We start from the raw sequence: 7615 nt of genomic DNA on the forward strand, positions 1-7615 counted from the left end.
TGATCATGAGAACAGTGAGGAGTCATCCCAGAACTACACTTCCTAAATAAGATCGACGCAATTCGTAAGGACATCGCCAATGCTCAATCTTCCACCCCACCTAGCCTCCCTCCTTCTGACCTCGCAACTGCCCTGACCCCCACCACACCTAACATCCCACACACTAAAACCCCCTCAACACTCCACTCCTCTGGCCTTGCTACCATTGAAGAGGTCACTAAGGTCTTCTCAGAAGCCCGCCTCACCACCTGCCCCTTTGACCCTGTCCCCACACAACTCCTCCGGTCACCCCTCCCCCTCCATCCTACGCTCCCTCACCCACATCTTCAATCTCTCCCTCTCTACTGGCGTATTCCCCTCCCCTCGAAGCACACGCACATCACTCCCATACTCAAAAACCCTCCCTGGACCCCACCAACCTTAGACCCATCTCCCTGCTGCGATTTACATCCAAACTCCTCGAGCGCTTAGTCTACGATCGCCTAAGCTCCTGTCTCACAGACAACAACCTCCTCGATCCACTACAGTCTGGCTTCCGTCCCCTACACTCCACCGAAACCGCCCTACTCAACTCACCAACAACCTGCTAACCTCCAAAGCTAATGGCCACTACTCAGTCCTCCTACTCCTCGACCTCTCTGTGGCCTTCGACACAGTCAACCACCCCCTCCTCAAAAAACTACACTCCCTTGGCATCAGAGACTCCACTCTCTCCTGGCTCTCCTCCTATCTATCTCAGCGCTCCTTCAGTGTTACCTATAACGCTACCACCTCCCCCACTCTGTTGGGGTCCCCCAAGGCTCTGTCCTCGGGCCCCTTCTCTTCTCCATCTACACCTCCTCCCTTGGCCAACTGATACACTCCCACGGCTTCAACTACTAAAATCTACGCCGACGACACGCAAATCTATCTCTCCACCCCTCACCTCACCCCCTCAGTCTCCGCCCGTATTACCCACCTACTGAACGACATATCAGACTGGATGTCGCTCCACTTGCTCAAATTAAACCTTTTCAAACCCGAGCTCCTGATTTTTCCCCCAGCCCGCGCCCACCCCCCCCCATCCTCTCCATCACGACCAACAACGCCACCATCAGTCCCACCCTGCAAGCCAAAGTCCTAGGTGTCACTCTAGACTCCAATCTAGCCTTCCAACCCCATGTCCAATCGCTGGCAAACTCATGCAGGCTCAACCTCCGCAACATCTCCAAGATACGTTCGTTCCTAACCCCAGACACTACTAAACAACTCGTTCACTCCCTTATTATCTCACGCCTGGACTACTGCAACTCCCTCCTCACCGGCCTACCTCATCACAGACTATCCCCGCTTCAGTCTATCCTGAACTCAGCGGCCAGACTCATCCACCTTACCAACCGATCCACTTCTGCCACCCCCCTTTGTCATTCCCTCCACTGGCTTCCGATTGCCCAATGTATAAAATTCAAACTACTAACACAGACATACAGTTGCAAACATTCACAGTGCAGGGAGGAAAAAGTATGTGAGGTCCTAGCTTAATGACTTCTCCCATTGCTAATTGGAGCCAGGAGTGAGCCAACCTTGACTCCAATCAGTGTGATGATATTGGATGTGTTGCTGACAGCTGTCCTGCCCTTAAAAAACAAACACCTGTTTTGGTTTACTGGTTCCAAGAAGCACTGTCTGATGTGAACCATGCCTCGCAGAAAAGAGCTCTCAGAAGACCTACGATCAAGAATTGCTGACATGCATGAAGCTGGAAAGGGTTACAAAAGTATCTCCAAAAGCCTTGATGTTCATGTGTCCACGGTAAAACAGACTGTCTACAAATGGAGAAAGTTTAGCACTGTTGCTACTCTCCCTAGGCGTGGTCGTCCTGTAAAAATGACTGCAAGAGCACAGCGCAGAATGCTGCATGAGGGAAAGAAGAATCCCAGAGTGTCAGCTAAAGACCTACAGAAATCTCTGGCACATGCTAACATTTTTGTTGACACATCTACAATAAGGAAAACATTAAACAAGAATGGAGTACATGGGAGGACACCACGGAGGAAGCCATTGCTGTCCAAAAAGAATATTGCAGCACGTTTGCAAGTTTGCAAAAGAGCACCTGGATGTTCCACAGCACTACTGGCAAAATATACTGTGGACAGATGAAACCAAGATTGAGTTGTTTGGGAAGAACACACAACACTATGTGTGGAGAAAAAAAGGCACAGCACACCAACATCAAAACCTCATCCCCACTGTGAAACATTGCGGAGGGAGCATCATGGTTTGGGTCTGCTTTGCTGCCTCAGGGCCTGGACGGATTGTTGTCATTGATGGGAAAATGAATTCCAGAGTTTATCAAGACATTTTGCAGGAAAACATACGACCATCTGTCCGCCAACTGAAGCTCCGCAGAGGATGGGTGATGCAACAGGACAATGACCCAAAGCATACAAGTAATTCAACAAAACAATGGCTGCAACAGCACAGAATACACCTTCTGGAGTAGCCCAGTCAGAGTCCTGACCTCAACCCGATTGAAATGCTGTGGCATGACCTTAAGAGAGCGATTCACACCAGACATCCCAAGAATATTGCTACACTGAAACAGTTTTGTGAAGAGGAGTGGTCCAAAATGACTCCAGATCCTTGTGCAGGTCTGATCTGCAACTACAGGAAACGTTTGGTTGAGGTTATTGCTGCCAAAGGAGGGTCAACCAGTTATTAACTCCAAAGGTTCACATACTTTTTCCTCCCTGCACTGTGAATGTTTACATGTTATGTGCAATTAAACCATGGCAACATCTAATGTTTGTGTAGTATTATGTTCAGCAGACTGTGTTCTTCTATTGTTGTGACTTAGATGACGTTCAGAGCACATTTTATGCCCAATTCATGCAAAACTCCACGCAATCCCAAGGGGTTCACATACTTTTTCTTGCAACTGTACAAAGCCATTCATAATGCCGCCCCAAACTACCTCACCGACCTGATACCCAAATACCACCCAACCCGTAATCTTCGCTCCTCACAAGACCTCCTACTTCCTAGCTCCCTGGTCTCCACCTCCCACGCCCGACTGCAGGACTTCTGCAGGAATTTCCCCATCCTCTGGAACTCACTACCCCAATCCATCAGACTGTCACCTACCCTCCTCACCTTTAGGCGCACCCTGAAAACCCACCTCTTCAGGGAAGCCTACCCCACCCTCACCTTGCAACTGACCTCCTCCACTCCTCCCACCACTCCATCCCCCACAACCAGTTCCTCCTGTACCACTATCCCCTCCCTCCTAGATTGTAAGCTCCAAGGAGCAGGGCCCTCGATCCCCTTGTGTATTGTATTGTTACTGTATTGTCTCATGTTCTGTCCCCCACTATAATGTACAGCGCTGAGCAAACCTTTTGGCGCTATATAAATACTATATAATAATAATACACGTGAGGATCTTGTCAATGATCTCCAGGCAGCTGGGACCACAGTCACCAAGAAAACAATTGGTAACACACTACGCCGACAAGGACTGAAATCCTGCAGTGCCCGCAAGGTCCCTCTGCTCAAGAAAGCACATGTCCAGGCCCGTCTGAAGTCTGCCACTGAACATCTGAATGATGCAGAGGAGGACTGGTTGGAAGTGTTGTGGTCAGAGGAGACCAAAATCCAGCTCTTTGGCATCAACTCAACTCGCCGTGTTTGGAGGAGGAGGAATGCTGCCTATGACCCCAAGAACACCATCCCAACTGTGAAACATGGTGGAGGAAACATTCTGCTTTGGGGGTGTTTTTCTGCTAAGGGGACAGGACAACTGCACCGCATCAAAGGGACAATGGACGAGGCAATGTACCATCAAATCTTGGGTGAGAACCTTCTTTCCTCAGCCAGGACATTGAAAATGGGTCGTGGATGGATGTTCCAGCATGACAATGACCCAAAACACACGGCCAAGGCAACAAAGGAGCAGCTCAAGAAGAAGCACATTAAGGTCCTGGAGTGGCCTAGCCAGTCCCCAGACCTTCATCCGATTGGAAATCTGTGGAGGGAGCTGAAAGTTCAAGTTGCCAAACGTCAGCCACCAAACCTTAATGACTTGGAGAGGATCTGCCAAGAGGAGTGGGCCAAAATCCCTCCTGAGATGTGTGCGAACCTGGGGGCCAACTCCAGGAAACATCTGACCTCTGTGATTGCCAACAAGGGATTGGTCACCAAGTACTAAGTCATGTTTTGTGAAGGGGATCAAGTCCTTCTTTCCCTCATGAACATGCAGATCCGTCATCATTTGTTAGATGCATTTCTGCTGAATTTGTTGTTGTATTCTGTCTCTCAGTGTTACACCGAACATTCCATTGTTAGACCGATCATTTCTGTGTGAGGGGCGAACATTCCATTGTTAGATTGATCATTTCTGTGTGAGGGGCGAACATTCAACATCAGCCAGGGAGCAAATACACATTTCCTTCATTGTATAAGGGGCCCATTCACAGCCTGGCAGTGCGTTGATGCGTGTCACGTCATGCATTGGTGCAGCATGAATGGGCTGCCAACACCCTCCCCTGCCCAAAATCACACATCAACCTTTCTTTGTGACATTCATCGCAGCGCGCCGCACACAGGCGCATTGACTTCAAAGTGATGCAACGCAGCAATGAAACACTCGCCTCAGGGTTGCAGCACATTAACCCCATTAAAATCTTTAAAAAAAAGAGTAATTCAAGAGGCAGCAGGATCACTTTTCAGAGCGTTGCTTTGAGGTTTGAATGAGATGGTCAGAGACTGCAGACATAGTACAGGAGATGGTCAGAGACTGCAAACAAACTACATGAGATGGTCAGAGACTGCAGACATACTACAGGAGATGGTCAGAGACTGCAGACATAGTACAGGAGATGGTCAGAGACTGCAGACATGATACAGGAGATGGTCAGAGACTGCAGACATACTACAGGAGATGACCAGAGACTGCAAACTACATGAGATGGTCAGAGACTGCAGACATGCTGGAGGAGATGATCAGAGACTGCAGACATACTACAGGAGATGGTCAGAGACTGCGGACATTACAAAGCCCAGTGACGGTGTCACCCTCCCAGGTGGGTCCCCCCATTTTGCAGGGTGCAGAAAGGGGCCGGGCCCAGGCTGTAGCTCCGGAACAGTGACACCAAGACATTTACTATTACTGTCGTCCTCATAAATAGGACAGGTAGTTGTGTTCCGGGTTTATTGGCTGGATACAGACCCCGGAGTGTGTGATCCGTCATCTCACTATAGAGGTCACAGGAACATTCTACAGTTACAGAGTGCACTGATGACACCCCGCAGTACTGATGACACCCCACAGTACAGATGGACACCCTGCAGTACAGATGACATCCCGCAGTACTGATGACACCCCACAGTACAGATGGACACCCCGCAGTACAGATGACACCCCGCAGAACAGATGGACACCCCGCAGTACAGATGACACCCCGCAGTACAGATGGACACCCCGCAGTACAGATGACACCCCGCAATACAGATGGACACCCCGCAGTACAGATGACACCCCGCAATACAGATGGACACCCCGCAGTACAGATGGACACCCCGCAGTACAGATGACACCCCGCAGTACAGATGGACACCTCACAGTACAGATGACACCCGCAATACAGATGGACACCCCGCAGTACAGATGGAAACCCGAAATCTGACCTCATCCAGATTGTATGTAACAAATGGCTTTTCTCAGTGTTTGTGGAGAGCCATGCTAATATGACATCACTCTAAGGACTGCAACCTCCCTCTCATGCTCCATTCTGTTTCACTGTCTGTGCCTACTCAATCAGTGGGAGGAGTGTTGTTAATGTCTGCCTATCAATGGGAGGTGTGTCATTTCTGTCCACCCAATCAGTGGGAAGTGTGTTGTCTGTGCCCGCCCTATCAGTGGGAGGTGTACTGTCTGTAGCTGCCCCATCAGTGGGAGGTATGTTGTCTGTGCCTGCCCCATCAATGGGAGGTGTGTTCTCTATGCCCGCCCCATCAGTGGGAGGTGTGTTGTCCGTGCCTGTCCCATCAGTAGGAGGTGAGTTGTCTGTGCCCGCCCCATCAGTAGGAGGTGAGTTGTCTGTGCCAACCCCATCAGTGGGAGGTGTGTTCTCTGTGCCCGCCCCATCAGTAGGAGGTGAGTTGTCTTTGCCCGCCCCATCAGTGGGAGGTGAGTTGTCCGTGCCCGCCCCATCAGTGGGAGGTGAGTTGTCTGTGCCCGCCCCATCAGTGGGAGGTGAGTTGACTGTGCCCGCCCCATCAGTAGGAGGTGAGTTGGCTTTGCCCGCCCCATCAGTGGGAGGTGAGTTGTCTGTGCCCGCCCCATCAGTGGGAGGTGAGTTGTCTGTGCCCGCCCCATCAGTGGGAGGTGAGTTGTCTGTGCCCGCCCCATCAGTGGGAGGTGAGTTGTCTGTGCCCGCCCCATCAGTGGGAGGTGAGTTGTCTGTGCCCGCCCCATCAGTGGGAGATGTGTTAAATACTGCTACATATCGCAGAGGTAACTCCGCTAACCCACCACGCCGTGCAGCTGCAAGCTTCCTTCTCTCAGCCTTTTGGCTAAGATCAAGTGTAGTATCTGTTCTTATCAGTGTCCAGTGGGGGTGCTCCTGACCATTCTAGCTTTGCGGGGATGGTTGTTGTATAGTACCCTCACTGGTATGATGGGGGTCCGGAAGGCTGAACCGGAGGGACAGAAACCAGGGAGCGCCATGATGAGCTCTGGGGCCTTGGGAGTAATTCCTCTGGTGAAGCTGGAAAGACCCAGTACCTCCTGATTCGGACGGATCTACCTTGGTCTGGCCTGGGGCTGGGGACGCAAAAAGTCCGCAAACTCAGTGCCCCCTGGGGAAGACGCTCTCAGGGGTGTCACTAGTAACACTTGGGTGTGGGACCCCACGGTGTGAAGATGACACATGGTCACTGTTTTTCACTTCTTTTTGCACAGCGCCCTAAGGACCAGGCCTTTTGGCTAGGACCAGGGCAATTTTTGCTACAGGCCTCAGGGCCTGGTCTGTGCACAATTCGGCACGGAACCACTTTTTTATTTTTTCTTTATCTTTATTTATTATGCACTCCCATGTTTGTCACTTTTTTGCTCTTATGTGTGTGTTTTTCACGGATGGAGGGTGTGGGTCCTCGGGCCTACCCTGAAGTCTAGGGGGAGGATGTGTGGCCCTACGGTTCCTTCCTCCCCTGATCCCTAGGGGACTCTTCTTCAGGAGAGTCCCCTTGCCTAGTACTGGATGTCCGGCTTCGGCTGGGCATAGGGAACGGTGGTCCACCAGGCCTTTTGGCCAGGAGGACCAATTGGGAACCTTGTCCCCGTCAGGAGCTTCGTGCCCCGGGGGATCAGGGTAAGCGGTCCAAGCCCCTTTAGGGGTAGGACACAGCACACCCCTAAGTGCACTTTTTTGTGTGGTGTTTTGCACTTGCACTTTTTTTGTGAACACTTACGGGTTTTTTCGTTATAGTTGCACGTTTGCGGACTTAAAAAAAAAAAAAAAAAATCAGTGGGAGGTGAGTTGCCTGTGCCCGCCCCATCAGGAGGTGAGTTGTCTTTGCCCGCCCCATCAGTAGGAGGTGAGTTGTCTGTGCCCGCCCCATCAGTAGGAGGTGAGTT

At 51.0% G+C, this 7615-nt stretch overlaps 1 pseudogene; it reads left to right on the forward strand.

The window, feature by feature from the left end:
- Positions 1-6531: 6531 nt before the first annotated feature.
- LOC149434840 (U2 spliceosomal RNA) lies at positions 6532-6648 on the forward strand (annotated as a pseudogene).
- Positions 6649-7615: the final 967 nt, after the last annotated feature.

Source organism: Staurois parvus, unplaced genomic scaffold (assembly GCF_062004578.1).
Source record: "Staurois parvus isolate SC_StPar_1 unplaced genomic scaffold, SC_StPar_1.0 ptg001659l, whole genome shotgun sequence".
NCBI lineage: Eukaryota > Metazoa > Chordata > Amphibia > Anura > Ranidae > Staurois > Staurois parvus.